Source organism: Pan paniscus, chromosome 6 (genome assembly GCF_029289425.2).
Source record: "Pan paniscus chromosome 6, NHGRI_mPanPan1-v2.0_pri, whole genome shotgun sequence".
Lineage (NCBI taxonomy): Eukaryota > Metazoa > Chordata > Mammalia > Primates > Hominidae > Pan > Pan paniscus.
Genome location: NC_073255.2, coordinates 115,726,423 through 115,741,741, shown reverse-complemented (window position 1 = coordinate 115,741,741; position 15,319 = coordinate 115,726,423). Strand labels below are relative to the sequence as shown.

The window sequence follows — 15,319 nt, the reverse complement described above, 5'->3', positions numbered from 1 at the left end:
TTTTGTGTCTGTTTTAATACCAATACACGCTGTTTTGGTTACTATAGCTTTGCAGTATATATATATATATATGTGTATATATATATATACACACACATATATACATATATATACACACACATATACATATATACGTATATATACACATATATATATGTATATGTGTATATATATATATATGTGTTTTTTTTTTCTTTTTGAGATGGAGTCTTGCTCTGTCGCCGAGGCTGGAGTGCAGTGGCGTGATCTCTGCTCACTGCAAGCTCTTCCTCCCGGTTTCATGCCATTCTCCTGCCTCAGCCTCCCGAGTAGCTGCTGGGACTACAGATGCCCGCCACCACGCCTGGCTAATTTTTTGTTTTTTTTTTTTAGTAGAGACAGGGTTTCACCGTGTTAGCCAGGATGGTCTCGATCTCCTGACCTTGTGATCCACCAGCCTTGGCCTCCCAAAGTGCTGGGATATAGGCTTGAGCCACCTCGCCCGGCCTCTTTGCAGTATATTTTTAAATCAGGTAGTGTGAGGCTTCTAGCTTTGTTCTTTTTGCTCAGTATTGCTCTGGCTATTTGGGGTCTTCTGTGGTTCCATATGAATTTCAGGGTTTTTTTTTCCTGTTTCTGTGAAGAATATAATTGATAGGGATTATACTGAATCTCTAGATTGCTTCGGGTAGTATGGTCATTTTAACAGTATTAGTTATTCCAACCCACGAGCATAAGATGCCTTTCCATTTGTTTGTGTCCTTCTCAATTTATTTTATCAGTGTTTTGTGGTTTTCATTGTAGAGGTTTTTTGGTTTTTTTTTTTTCCTCATCCTCGGTTAAGTTTATTCCTAGGTATTTTATTTTTGTAGCTATTGTAAATAGAATTTCTTCCTTGATTTCTATTTTAGCTAGTTTGTTACTGGTATATAGAAACATTACTGATTTTTGTATGTTGATTTTGTGTCCTGAAGCTTTACTGAATTATACATCTGTTTTTAAAAATGTTTTTTATTTTTTATTTTTTATTTTTTGAGAGAGTCTCACTCTGTTTTCTAGGCTGGAGTGCAGTAGTGCAATCTTGGCTCACTGCAACCTCCACCTCTCGGGTTCAAGCGATTCTCCTGCTTCAGCCTCCCAAGTAGCTGGGATTACAGGCACCTACCACCATGCCTGGCTAATTGTATTTTTGGTAGAGACAGGGTTTCACCATGTTGGCCACGCTGGTCTCAAACTCCCAACCTCAGGTGATCCGTCCACCTTGGCCTCCCAAAGTGCTGGGATTACAGGCATGAGCTACCATGCCCAGCCTAATTTATTTTAAGAGTTTTTTGGTAGAGTCTTTAGGTTTTTCTGTTTACAGGTATAAGATTATGTCATTTGCAAAGTGAGACAATTTGACTTCCTTTTGTCCATTTGGATGCCTTTTATTTCTTTATCTTGTCTGATCACTCTGGCTTGGATGTCCCATACTGTGTTGAATAAGAGTGGTGAAAGTGGACATCCTTGTCTTGTTCCAGTTCTTAGAGGAAAGGCTTTTCAATTTTTTCCCAGTAGTAGGATGTTAGCTGTAGATTTGTCATATATGCCTTTTCTTAGGTTGAAGTGTTCCTTGTATGCATAATTTGTTGAGAGTTTTCATCATGAAGGAATGGTAAGTTTTACTGAGTGATTTTTCTGCATCTGCTGAGATGATCAGATAGTTTTTGCCTTTCATCTTGTTGATGTGATGTATCACATGTATTGATTTGTGTGTGTTGAGCCATCTTTGCATTCCTGGGATAAATTCCACTTGATCATGGTATATTATCTTTTTCATTCATCATTAGATTTGGCTAGGTAATATTATGCTGAGAATTTTACCATCTATGTTCATTAGGAATATTGGCCTGCAGTTTTCTCCTTTTGTTGCGTCCTTGTCTTGATTGGATATCAGGGTAATGCTGGCCTTATACAATGAGTTAGGAAGAATTCCTTCCTCTTCAATTTTTGGGAATAGTTTGAGAAGAATTGGTGTTTGTTTTTCTTTATAAATTGGGTAGAAATCAGCATAAAAGCCTAGTCTAGGGCTTTTCTCTTTTGGGAGACTTTTTGTTACTGAGTCAAACCTGCTATTCATTTTGGGTCAGTTCAGGTTTTCTGTTTCTTCCTAGTTCAATCTTGGTAGGCTGTGTATGTCTGGGAATTTATCCCTTTCCTCTAGGTTTTCCAATTTGTTAGCATATGGTTGTTCATAATAGCCTCTAATGATCCTTTTTATTTCTTTGGTAACAGTTGTAATGTCTCCTTTTTCATTTCTGATTGTATTTATTTGGGTCTCTCTTTTTTTTTTTTGCTTAGCCTCACTAGTGGTTTATCAATTTTGTTTAACTTTTCAAAAAACCAACTTTTATCTTGTTGATTCTTTGCATTTCTTTTTTGTCTCTGTTGCATTTGGTTCTGCTATGTTATTTATATTTTTTCTTTCTACTAATTGTGTGTTTGATTTGTTCTTGCTTTTTGAGTTCCTTGAGGTGCATCATTAGGTCGTTTATTTGAAATCTTTCTACTTTTTTGGTGTAGGCATTTATTGCTATAAACTTTCCTCCTAGTACTGCTTTTGCTGTATCCCATAGGTTTTGCATGATGTGTTTCCATTTTCTGTTTAAAAAAATTTTTGATGTCCATCTTAATTTCTTCATTGACCCAATGATTATTCAATAGCATGTTTAAGGTCCATGTATTTGTACAGTTTCCAAATTTCTTCTTCTTATTGATTTCAAGTTTTATTCCATTGTGGTCTGAGAAGATACTTGATATGATTTTAATTTTTAAAATTTTATTGAGCCTTGTTCTGTGTCCTAACATATGGTCTATCCTGGAGAATGTTCCATGTGTTGATGAGATAATTGTATATTCTGCTGCTGCTGGATGAAATATTCTGAAAATATCTGTTAGGTCCATTTGGTCTAAAGTGCAGCTTAAATCAATGTTTCTTTGTTGATTTTATGTCTAGATGAACTTTCCAATGCTGAGAGTAGGATATTGAAGTTCTCAACTATCATTGTATTGGACTGTATCTCTCCATGTAGATTTAATAATATTTGCTCTATGTCTCTGGATGCGCTTGTGTTGGTTGCATGCATATTTGGAATTGTTATACTTTGTTGCTGAATTGATCCCTTTATTACCATATAATGACCTTCTTTGTCCTTTTTACAGTTTTTGACTTAAAGTCTGTTTTATCTGATGTAAGTTTAGCTACTCCTGATTATTTTTGATTTCTGTTTGTGTGGTATATCTTTTTCCATCCCTTCACTTTCAGTCTGTGTGTGTCTTTACAAGTGAAGTGAGTTTCTTGTAGACATTGTTGGGTCATTTTTTATCCATTAAGCCTGTCTCTATCTTTTAGGTAGGTAATTTAACCCATATTCGAAGTTATTATTGATAGGTGAGGACTTATTCTTGTCATTTTGTTCATTGTTTTCTGGTTATTTTGTATAGCCTTTTGATATGGTTTGGCTGTATCCCCACTCAGATCTCATCTTGAATTCCCATGTGTTGTGGGAGGGACCCAGTGGGAAGTAGTTGAATCATGGAGGCAGGTATCTCCCATGCTATTCTTTTAATAGTGAATAAGTCTCATGAGATCTGATGGTTTTAAAAGGAGGAGTTTCCCTGCTCAAGCTCTCTCTTTGCCTGCTGCCATCCCTGTAAGATGTGACTTGCCTCTCCTTGACTTCCGCAATGATTTTGAAGCCTCCCCAGCAATGTAGAACTGTAAGTCCATTAAACCTCTTTCTTTTGTAAATTTCCCAGTCTTGAATGTGTCTTTATAGGTTGTGTGAAAATGGACTAATACAGTAAATTAGTACCAGAAGTGGGGTGTTGCTAAAAGATACCTGAATATGTGGAAGTGACTTTGGAACTGGGAAACAGGCAGAGGCTGGAACAGTTTGGAGGGCTCAGAAGGAGACAGGAAAATGTGGGAAAATTTGGAAGAGATTTCCTAGAGACTTGCCCAAAATGCTGATGGTTATATGGACAATAAAGTCTAGGCTTAGGTTGTCTCAGATGGAAATGAGGAACTTGTTAGGAACTGGCACAATGGTGACTCCTGTTACGTTTTAGCAAAGAGACTGGTGGCTTTTTGCCCCTGCTGTAGAGATTTGTGGAATTTTGAACTTGAGAGATTTAGGGTATCTGATAGGGTATTTGAACTTGAGATTTAGGGTATCTGATAGAAGAAATTTCTAAGCAGCAAAGCATTCAAGAGATGACTTGGGTGCTGTTAAAGGCCTTCAGTTTTATAAGGGAAGCAGAGCATGAAAGTTTGGAAAATCTGCAGCCTGACAATGCAATAGAAAAGAAAATCCCATTTTCTCAAGAAAAATTCGATCTGGCTGCAGAAGTTTCTTTAAGTAACGAGGAGTCAAATGTGAATCCCCAAGACAATGGGGAAAATGTCTCCAGGGCATGTCACAGGTCTTCATGGCAGCCCCTCCCATCAAAGGTCCAGAGGCCTAGGAAGAAAAGATGGTTTTGTGGGCTGGACCCAGGGACCCCTGTTGTGAGCAGCCTAGGGTGCCTGAGTCCTAGCCACTCCAGCTGCAGCTAAAAGGAGCCAAGGTACAACGTGGGCTGTGGCTTCAGAGGGTGCAAGCCCCAAGCCTTAGCAGCTTCCACATAGTGTTGAGCCTGTGGGTGCACAGAAGTCAAAAATTGAGGTTTGGGAACTGCTGCCTAGATTTCAGAAGGTGTATGGAAATGCCTAGATATCCAGGCAGGAGTTTGCTGCAGGGGCAGGGCACTCATGGAGAACCTCTACTAGGGCAGTGCAGAAGGGAAATGTGGGGTTGGAGCCCCCACATAGAGTCCCTACTGCAGCGCCACCTAGTGGAGCTGTGAGAAGAGGGCCACCATCCTCCAGACCCCAGAATGGTGGATTCACTGACAGCTTGCACTGTGTGCTTGGAAAAGCTGCAGACACTCAATGCCAACCCGTGAAAGGAGCCAGGAGGGGGTTTAAACCATACAAAGCCACAGGAGTGGAGCCCACCTCTTACATCAGCATGACCTGCATGTGAGACATGGAGTCAAAGGAGATAATTTTGGAGCTTTGAGATTTGACTGCCCCACTGGATTTTGGGCTTGCATGGGTCCTGTAGCCCCTTTGTTTTGACAATTTTCTGCCATTTGGAATGACTGTGTTTACCCAATGCCTATACCCCCATTGTATCTAGGAAGTAACTAACTTGTTTTTGATTTTACATGCTCATAGGCAGAAGGGATTTGCCTTGTCTCACATGAGACTTTGGACTGTGGACTTTTGAGTTAATGCTGAACTTAGTTAAGACTTTGGGGGACTGTTGGGAAGGAATGATTGGTTTTGAAATGTGAGGATATGAGATTTGGGAAGGGCCAGGGGCAGAATGATATGGTTTGGTTGTGTCCCCACCCAAGTCTCATCTTGAATTCCCACATGTTGTGGGAGGGACCTGGTGGGAAGTAATTGATTCATGGGGGCAGGTCTTTCCCATGCTGTTCTCATGATAGTGAATACGTCTCACAAGGTGTGATGGTTTTGAAAAGGGTAGTTTCTCTGTAGAAGCTCTATCTTTGATTGCTGCCATCCATGTGAGACATGACTTGCTTCTTCTTGCCTTCCAACGTGATTCTTAGGCTTCCTCAGCTATGTGGAAGTGTAAGTCCATTAAACCTCTTTCTTTTGTAAATTGCCCAGTCTCAGTCAGGTATGTCTTTATCAACAGTGTGAAAACAGACTAATACACCTTTGTTCCTTTTTTCTCTCATTATTTATGGTTGCAGTTTGGTGGTTTTCTTTAGTGGTGATGTTTGAATCCTTTCTTCTTTGTGTGTCTGAACTACCAGTGAGTTTTATACTTTCATGTATTTTCATGATGGTAGATATTGTTCTTTTGCTTCCCAATGTAGGACTCCCTTAAACATTTCTTGTAGGAGCACAACAAACAAGACACAAACAAACAGTCTTTTGCTTATCTGGGAAATACTTTTTTATTATTACTATTTTTTTTTTAGCAATGAAGTCTCACTCTGCCACCCAGGCTGGAGTACAGTGTCATGATCATAGCTCACTGCAGCCTTGAACTCCTGGGATCAAATGGTCCTCCTGCCTCAGCCTTCTGAGTCTCTGGAATTGCAGATGTGAGCTACTGTGCCAGGCTCCTTCATTTGTGAAGGATAGCTTTGCTGGGTATAGTATTTTTGGCTTACATTTTTTAATTTTTATTTTACTTGTAGTATGCATCCCCTTTTCTCCTAGCCTGTAAGGTTTCTGCTGAGAAATCCCCTGTTAGCCTGATGGAGATTCTCTTATAAGTGACTTGATGCCTTTCTCTTGCTGTTTTTAGCATTTTCTCTTTGTCTTTTGACAATTTTACAATAATGTGCCTTGGAGAAGACCTTTTTGAGTTGTATTTATTTGGTAATCTTTGAGCTTCCTGCATTTGGAAGCATTCAGGAAGTTTTCAGTTATTATTTCATTAAATAGGTTTTCTATGCCTTTACCCATCTCATCTCCATCCAGAACTCCCAGAATTTCAGTTTTTGGTCACATATGTGTCCCATATGTCATGTAGTCTTGCTTCATTCTTTTTTCTTTCTTTTTGTCTGACTGGATTATTTTAAAAGACTAGTCTTCAGGTTCAGAAATTCTTTGTTTTGCTTGATCTAGTCTATTGTTAAAGCTGTCAATTATCTTTTGTATTTATTTCAATGATTTATTCTCTTCCAGGATTTGTGTTTGGTTCTTTGTTATGCTGTCTATCTCTGTTGAATTTGTCATTCAGATTCTGAATTGTTTTCCTGTTTTTTTTTTTTTTTGTATTCATTATCTGTGTTCTCTTGTATCTCCCTGAGTTTCTTTAATAACATTATTCTGAATTTTTTTCAGGCATTTCATAGATTTTCTTTTCATTGGATCTGTTGCTGGAGAATTATTGTGCTTCTTTGGAGATGTTATGTTTCCTTTTTCATATTTCTTGCATCCTTATGTGACTATCTGTGCCTCTGACATAACAGTCATTTCTTCCAATTTTATGGATTGGCTTTTATATGGGAAAGACCTTTTCTTATAGCTGTATCTACAGTGTTCATTGGATATCACACTTTGGCTTTGATTCTGGGTGGGTACAGTGGTATAGTCTGCATATGATTCCTTCAGCTGTAATTGGCATGAGTGGTGCCTGTGAGTCATTCAGTGGCTTAGACTGCAGTGTTTTTTTTTTTGTGGTTGTTGAGATGGAGTCTAGCTCTGTCACCAGGCTGGAGTGCAGTGGCACAATCTCAGCTCACTGCAACCTCTGCCTCCCGGGTTCAAGCAATTCTCCTGCCTCAGCCTCCTGAGTAGCTGGGACTATAGGCAAGTACAACCATGCGCAGCTAATTTTTGTATTTTTAGTAGAGATGGGGTTTCACTATCTTGGCCAGGCTGCTCTCGAACTCCTGACCTTGTGATCTACCCGTCTCGGCCTCTCAAAGTGCTGGGATTACAGGCAGAAGCCACCACACTTGGCCAGACTGTAGTTGTTATTGGAGGCTGTGGTGAGGCTTTGCTGAGGATGGGGATGCCAGGAAGTCTTGTCCTTCAGCATCAGTGGTAGTGGTGGTGGACCAGGTGTGTCAATACTAGGGACCGTGGGCAGCGTTTGTGGGCACTGATGATAGCCTGTCTGCGTGGGCCAATCCCTGGGCCTCCAGGTGGCTCCTTTGGTTGCTGGCAGTGGCAGCACTGGGCCAGGTGGGCAGGTGCACCACTGGGCTCCTGGGTGGTGTGCGTGGCAGGCTGATCTCTAGTTCTCCAGGTGACGTATGCAGGTTCTGGTGGTGGGTAGGCAGGCGTTTCCTCAGGCCTCTCAGTAGTAAGTGTGAGCACTAGCTCTGGAGGCAGGTGAGTCAATCTCCAGGCCCCCAGTTGGTACATTGAGGCACCAGCATATTCCTATGCATTTCTAGATAAAAGTATTTTTCAGAAAACCTGAGCATATGTCCTATTAATACAACTTACCCTCATCAGCTCTGCATGAGAAGAAGGGGGAATTCCCTCAGTAGAACAGTCAGAATGGAATCACAGACTTGTTTTTAGCCAGTCACTGGTACGGTGGGGTAGGCTAAAATGATAAGCTCAGAATCTAAACCTTAGACTAGGGAATGGCAAACTTTTTCCATAAAGAGGCAAACGGTAATATTTTAGGCTTTTGGTCTAGATAACCTCTGTTGTAGTGACACAGTGGTGCCATCGTAGCCTAAAAGCGTATGTAGACAATGGATAAATCAATGGACCTGGTTTTATTCCAGTAAAACTTAATTTATACAGTCAGAGGGCCAGATTTGGCCCTTGGTCTATAGTTGGCCAACCCTGTTTAGAGCAGTCAAAATTTATTCCCTGGGGCTGGGCCAACTTTTTCTTAAAAAAAAAAAAAAAGAAAGCAACCCACTGTCAGAATAAAATAAGGTTTCTATTTAAAAAGAAGAAGATGCTGGGTGTGGTGGCTCATGCCTATAATCCTAGCACTTTGGAAGGGTGAAGCAGGAGGACTGCTTGAGGCCAGGAGTTTGAAACCAACTTGGGCAATATAGTGAGACCCTCTCTCTGCAAAGAATAAAAAAATTAGCCAGGCATGGTGGCACATGTCTGTAGTCTTAGCTACATAGGAGGCTGAAGGGTAAGATCACTTGAGCCCAAGATTTTGAGGTTACAGTGAGCTCTGACTGTACCATTTGTACTCTAGCCTAGGCAAAGAGGGAGAACCCAAAAACAAACGAACAAAAAAAAGGTTGGTTGGGGCGGGTTGGAGAAGAAAGTATTTCTGAATTTCTGGGTAGGTTACTGGTAGTGTCAGGCCAAACTAGCTCTACAGTCATATTCATTATAAATAAAGGCAACTAGAAGATCTCCATCTAGCTATTAAAAATTGGTTAAAATCTACAGAGATAAAGGACGGTGACCCTTGTATCAGTTAGTTGTTGTCACAAAATGCTGCATAACAAGTCACTCCAAATCTCAGTGGCTTAATACAACAATCGTTTATTTTCATGGATCTATGGGTCAGCTGAGGATTGGTCAATCTAGCATGAGCATGTCTGGGAAGCTCGACTTTGCTCTTGGTGTCTCTTATCTTCTGCTGGAAGCAGCAGTCTGGCCTGGGCTTGTTCTCATGGTGATAGCAGGAGTGAGCGAGCACAAATGAATGCACACTTTCCAAGTTTTTGGTCATACAGATTAATATTCCAGTGGCCAAAGCGAGACACAATTCAAAACCCAACATTAGGGACTGGAGAAATATACTCCGATTCTTCAGTGGGAGGAACTGCAGAGACAAATAACAGAGTCTTGGATACAGGGAGGACATGGATCCATTAATGTACCTTAATCAATCGCAACCCTCTAACCACCAATACAATTAAATAAGTATTTGTTGAATGCACTTGTGCCTGAATGCTTCTGGCTGCAGCCCAGGCAATGGGGGCCTGACTGGGGAGGGACCATAGCAGGGACTCAATGTCCTGCAGGTCTGCATGTAATTGTGCACGGCCGACTCCACATTGGTCATGGATGACTTGCGTCCTCAAGGGGCAACGATTGGCTGATTATATTTCTGAACAATTTTGACAAAGTTGTTTTCAAGAGCCCAGGAAGCAAATCAGTTATAGATTTGAATTTTGCAGGGGGTCAGAATTGTTGAATATATATATAGTCTTTTACATGCTGATAATTATTTCCACATCACAAAGAAGGCCGGCTATTAGGAGGCTGCTGTTCAATTCCTTTGCCCCGTGAACTCATGAGCTGTGTCTATGTGGGGGGCACTCAGTTGTTAGAGCTGTTTTCCTTCATAATAACATCAGCCAACGTTCTAAATAAATTCAGGAAATTAAATAGTCTTCCCCAGACAGGTACTTTGCCCTTCTAAAGTGAATTACACATTCTAAAATAAAACATAGTCACATTAAAAAACCAAAAGGTCTTTGTGTCAGGTTGGTCTGGCTTCAGCAAAGATAATATTAGCCTCCAGAGTAGGAGATCCATGGAATCCACAGTATTGCACTTGGCAGCCCCACGTCTTGTTTTCTTTTCTTTTTTTTTGTTTTTAACTAAAGGAGTTGGCAATTTTATTTTCACATTTCCCTATACAAATGAAAACTGCATCTTTTTTGGCCCCACTTCTCCCCTCCAAAACTATTCTCTTTGATAGGGCAAGGGGGCAAGTCTTCCTTATGCTGTTAAGAAAACCCGATATCACAGCAGCATGATCTCCTGGTGAAGGGAGCAGGTAAATATAAAATTCATATAGGCCAGGCGCAGTGGCTCACACCTGTAATCCCAGCACTTTCGGAGGCTGAGGCGAGCGGGTCACGAGGTCAGGAGATTGAGACCGTCCTGGCCAACATGGTGAAACCCCGTTTCTACTAAAATAAAAAAAATTAGCCGGGCATGGTGCACACGCCTGTAGTCCCACACTACTCAGGAGGCTGAGGCAGGGGAATCGCTTGAACCCGGGAGGTGGAGGTTTCAGTGAGCTGAGATCATGCCACTGCCCTCCAGCCTGGGTGACAGAGGAAGACTCTGTCTCAAAAACAAAACAAAACATTACAAACAAAAAAAAAAACACAACAATAACAACAACAAAACAACACTGATGCAATGAGGCCTCCCCTCTATCCTTATCTGTCTGGTCGAGTCATTCTGGGCTGACTGGGCACCATCATGAGACGGGCAGGAGGTCTCATCATTGGGTACCCAGGCATCATGGGCATGTGGCCTCCCGTGGGCGGCCTCATTCCAGGAGCAGGTCCCACTGGCATCATCCCAGGAGGAGGAGAGCCCATCATTGGCATCATGGGCGGGCCCCCCATATGGGCTGCTGCCATCATTCTGAAATGTGTGAGAAGTGTCAAATACACATTAGATTGTGAAGACTTAATATAAAAAGAAAGCAAAGTATTTTGTTATTGTTAAAATATTTTATACATGTTGACCTGGTATTTTGGATAGGTTTAAATCTGTGATATTATTCCAATTACCTTCACTTCTTTTGTTTTACTTTTTAAAATGTGGTTACTACAAAATGCAAAAGTAAATATGTGGCTTGCATCATATTTCATCACATTTAGTGTGGACCCTGAGGATCTAGGGGAGTTATGAGCCTTAAGTTGAGGGTGACCCAGGTCAACGTGAATTGCTCTGAAAGAGAAGCAAAGGGCTTAAAGAGAATGTATAAATGGAGAGAGGGAGCTCAGTCTCACAGGGTGAGGAAAGGCTTTCTTTCTTACACAGTCTGGCACTTCTTCCAAAGATTAAACACAGAGTTCTATGACCCACCACTTCCACTCCAGTTTATGAAAGAAATGAAAATATATGTCCATCCAGAAACTTGTACACAAATGCTCATAGCAGCATTATTCATAATAGCGCCAAAGTGAAAACAACACAAATGCTTGTCTACTGATGAGTGGAGAAATAGAACATGGTTTGACTATGCAATGGAATATTATTCAGTCATCAAAAGGAATGAAGTACTAACACGTGCTACAACACGGATGAACTATGAGAATATTAAGCTAAGTGGAAGAAACCAGTCACAAAAGGTCACATATTCTAAGATGTCATTTATATGAAATGTCCAGAACACGCAAATCTATGAAGACAGAAACCCTGTCTCTACTAAAAATACAAAATTAGATGGGCATGGTGACACATCCCTGTAATCCCAGCTACTCGGGAGGCAGGAGAATTGCTTGAACCTGGGAGGTGGAGGTTGCAGTGAGCCGAGATTGTGCCACTGCACTCCAGCCTGTGACAGAGACTCTATCTCAAAAAAAGTAGATTGTCAGGGCTTAGTGGGAGGAGGAAATGGCAGGTACCTGCTCATGGATACAGGGTTTCTTTTTGGGGTGATGAAAATGTTTTAAAATTGATCATGATGGTGGTTGCCGAGCTCTGTGAGTGCACTGAAACCATTGATTTGTTCACTTTAAATGGGCAAATCATACGGTACCTGAATTATATTTTAATAGTTATATTAAAAAAGTAAAATCTTCCTTGAAGAGATGACACTTAAGGAGAGGCCTAAGGGGTGGGATGAGTTCACTATGTAGAGAAATGAGGAACAGCATTTCAGGGTGAGAAACAGCATAGTGAAGTCCCTGAGGTTGATAGGCATAGAGCAGATTTAAGGGACTTATTTTTTGAGACGGACTTTCACTCTTGACGCCCAGGCTTGGGTGGAGTGGTGCGACCTTGGCTCACGGCAACCTCTGCCTCCCGAGTTCAAGCGATTTTCCTGCCTCGGTCTCCCGAGTAGCTGGGATTACAGGTGCCATCCACCACACCTGGCTAATTTTGGGATATTTAGTAGAGATGGGGTTCCACCATATTGACCAGGCTGGTCTCGAACTCCTGATCTCAGGTGATCCAGCCGCCTCAGCTTCCCAAAGTGCTGAGATTACAGGCGTGAGCCACTGCGCTCAGCCAGATTTAAGGGACTTTCAAGAAGTTTGTGTGGCTGAAGCCTTCAGGGCAAGCGAGAGAATCAGGAAATGAGGCTGGAGAAAGAGAGGGGCTAGGTCACGGAGGGTCTCACATTAGTGTGTGGAAACTTCACACGAGTGGTCCCACCTTGGGCATTCCACCTAACTACTCTGTGTCCCAGCTTCCCAACTGGTGAAATAAAGGGCTGATGTAGGGATGGAATGAGATAGTGTGTGCTCAGTAAAGGTGACCTTTTATAATTTTTTTTTTTTTTTTTTTTTTTTTTTTTTTTTTTTTTTGAGATGGAGTCTCACTCTGTCGCCCAGGCCGGAGTGCAGTGGCGTGACCTCGGCTCACTGCAAACTCCACCTCCCGCGTTCACGCCATTCTCCTGCCTCAGTCTCCCAAGTAGCTGCGACTACAGGCGCCCGCCACCACGCCCGGCTAATTGTTTTGTATTTTTAATAGAGACGGGGTTTCAACGTGTTAGGGAGAATGGTCTGGATCTCCTAACGTCATGATCCGACCGCCTCGGCTTCCCAAAGTGCTGGCATTACAGGCGTGAGCCACCGCGCCCGGCCGAGCGTTTATCATTGTTAACCCACACAGCAGAGGGAGCCATTGAAAGCGAGTGATCGGTTTGGATGCACCTTCTGAAGTGATCGCTTTGGTCCCTGTGAGGAGTGCAGATTGTCACAGGGCCAGGGAAAGACAGAGGCCAGTGAGGAGGCATTTGCAGTCAAACAGCTGGAGGTGATGGTGGCTTGGTTTATGGTGGTGTCAGGAGAGTGGCTGAGCAGTGAACGGATCTGAAAAGATTTAGGAGGTAAAACCCACGTGACTTGGTCACTGAATGTGGGTTGGGTGGGCTGGAGGGAAGGTAAGAAAGAATGAGAAGAAAAACATACTCAAGTGGGCCCTCCAGCCTAAGGTTACTTGAGGTCCCTTTGTGAAGAGGAATGTTTGTGTTTATGATGAAGATGTCTAGACTTTCAAAGGCCATTTGCAGTATTTTTTTTTTAACAGCCAACAACTCCTCCTTCCCTATGCCCTAGACATATGAATTTTTTTTTTTGCCCTAATTTATCACAGAGGAATGGATGTTTATTTGCTTTAATGAGAAATGCGGAATGCCAATAAGAAAGCATATTAAATTAATCTAGATTGCTGTGAGGGAGTTAAATCTGTTTAGATGTGCACCAGTGTTACTATAATAGTTTGGCCTAAACCCATTTCTGGCCTGCGGCTGCAGGAGGTTGACTCCCAGCTTGCTTCCATTTGAAAGATCCCAGCAACAAGCACACTTGGCATTTCCAGCCAAACCCACTTTGTGCAGCGAAGGAAAAGTTGAGGAGTGCCTCTGTTGTTTTCCCCTAAATCATTTGGCAGAAATGTGGCTGGGAGCTTCATTGCTGATTTTTTCAGTTTTAATATTGCTATGGAAAGCCTGTACCAACACTCAGCCATGTTATTCATCCACAGCTCCAGTGTGGGCTGTGATTTGTTTTTCCTTTGAATGACACAACCTTATTTTCCATTAAGACTCAATGCAAATAGGCACTCATGCACCATCACCATCACTCCCCCTGCTTGGTGGAGGGAAGTCAATGGAGTGATTCTCGTTTGGTGTTCATATCGGTGGGATTTATTTATTTATTTATTTATTTATTTATTTAATCTCTCTCTGTCGCCAGGCTGGAGTACAGTGACGCGATCTCGGCTCACTGCAACCTCTGACTCCCTGGTTCAAGCGATTCTCCTGCCTCAGCCTCCCGAGTAGCTGGGCTTACAGGCATGTGCCACCATGCCCAGCTAATTTTTTGTATTTTTAGTAGACACGGGGTTTCACCATGTTGGCCAGGATGGTCTTGATCTCCTGACCTCGTGATCCATCCGCCTCGGCTTCCGAAAGTGCTAGGATTACAGGCGTGAGCCACTGCGCCTGGCCTGGAGTTGTTTTTAAAAGCACATTTCTCTCAAATTAACTCCGGGGTGTCCCACTGTGACTTGGGAAAAGGTTGGATTTTCTGGAGGGGGAAAGTCAAACTTCAAATAGAATTTGGAGGCTGCCACTGTGGCTCATGCCTGTAATCCCAGTACTTTGGGAGGCTGAGGTGGGTGGATCATGTAAGGCCAGAAGTTCAAGACGAACCTGGGCAACATGACGAGATCTTGTTTCTACTAAAAATATAAAAATTAGCCAGGCGTGGTGGTACATGCCTGTAATCCCAGCTACTTAAGAGGCTGAGGCAGGTGTTATATCGCTTGAACCTGGGAGGCAGAGGTGTCCTGTGTCCAAACCCCATGAGGCGTATCAGCTGGCTGAAGATAAAATCGGTCACGCTGTGTTGGGATTGGGGTTGCTGTTATCATACCTCATCCCCACCCCTGCTAGGCATCCACAAATAGTCATCTTCAATGAGACGTCCCTCCTGCCCCTGGCTGCCTTATTTCATCTGCACCCAATCGTATCCATTGCTCGTCAGTGGATCTCAACCTTGGCTGCACCTTGGAATCTCCTGGGGAGATGAGACAATACCAAGGCTCTCTCTCACTTAGCGTGATGTTTCCAAGGTCCATCCACATGTAGTAGGCACCAATATTTCCATTGTATGGATACAGCACATTTTGTTTGTTCATTCGTCAACCAAATGGCCATCTTGGTTGTTGCTACCTTTTGGTTATTATATATATTACATGATTCCATTTATGTGAAAGGCCCAGAATAGGCAAATCTATAGAGGCAGAAAGCAGGTAAGTGGTTGCCAGCAGCTGGGGGAAAGGGGAGGGGATGGAGAGTGCTTGATGGATACAGGGTTATTTTTTGGGGGGGCGGGGGGTGTTAATGAA

At 42.4% G+C, this 15,319-nt stretch overlaps 1 protein-coding gene across 1 annotated transcript in view; it reads left to right on the top strand.

The window, feature by feature from the left end:
• The window catches only part of ASNS (asparagine synthetase (glutamine-hydrolyzing)), a 74,623-nt gene that overhangs the window by 30,089 nt on the left and 29,215 nt on the right, over positions 1 to 15,319 (top strand). The gene's annotated exons all lie outside the window — the stretch shown is intronic.